The sequence below is a fragment of the Microtus pennsylvanicus genome, chromosome 3, assembly GCF_037038515.1.
Source record: "Microtus pennsylvanicus isolate mMicPen1 chromosome 3, mMicPen1.hap1, whole genome shotgun sequence".
Taxonomy (NCBI): Eukaryota; Metazoa; Chordata; class Mammalia; order Rodentia; family Cricetidae; genus Microtus; species Microtus pennsylvanicus.
The window spans coordinates 113,049,179-113,049,857 of record NC_134581.1 but is presented as its reverse complement, the minus strand read 5'-3'; the positions used below and the strand labels follow the sequence as shown (position 1 = coordinate 113,049,857).

The following is a 679-nucleotide window of genomic DNA, read 5'->3' as shown; positions in this document are numbered from 1 at the left end:
AATATTTTACATGACATTATCAACCAATTGAATGGAATCACAGATCAGGCTTCTGTCTCATATATTTCCAATATGATTAACATTAAGGAATATATTTTATAGTGAAACTGAGCATATTCAATGGGAAAATATAGCTTCATTAAACAATAGTTGTTATTTCACTACAAATGCACTAATATTTAACCCATCTTTTGTAATTTCACACTATACACAATTTCTGTTATGGTTTAAATATTGGCAGACTCACAGTATTTGATACTTTAGTGTATAACAGTCCATATTAAAAATACTGGTACTTGGCCTTATCAAAGCCACAGCTGATTCTAGACAGCTCCTGCAGTTAAAAAAAAAGAGGCCTGGTGTAAAGCATTTCCTGGACAATTATGATTTTGTTAGCTATGACTGACCTATATTTTTAGAAGAGACAGTGTGTCTTATACTTTGCTCATTCTAAACAAGCCTTTGCCACTGTTTGACATTGAAAGCACTTTTCCTATCTTTTCCATTCATATTGTAAATTTTCGATTGAAGGAAACTATGCTCTGATTTGAAGAATGTTGAAAAGAAATTCACTTATATTAAAAGTGAAAATTACTGCTGAGTAGTACTCTAATATGTATATATTCCATACTTTCTTCATCCATTCTTCCGTTGAAGGGCATCTAGGTTTTTTCCAGGT

The 679-nt window shown here is 31.5% G+C and overlaps 1 non-coding gene across 1 annotated transcript; it reads left to right on the top strand.

Moving 5' to 3' along the window:
• The first annotated feature begins 294 nt into the window (after positions 1-294).
• Positions 295-430, top strand: LOC142847432 (small nucleolar RNA SNORA16B/SNORA16A family). The gene has a single exon (XR_012910187.1). It is a non-coding gene; the product is annotated as a small nucleolar RNA SNORA16B/SNORA16A family (small nucleolar RNA).
• The last annotated feature ends 249 nt before the right edge of the window (positions 431-679 follow it).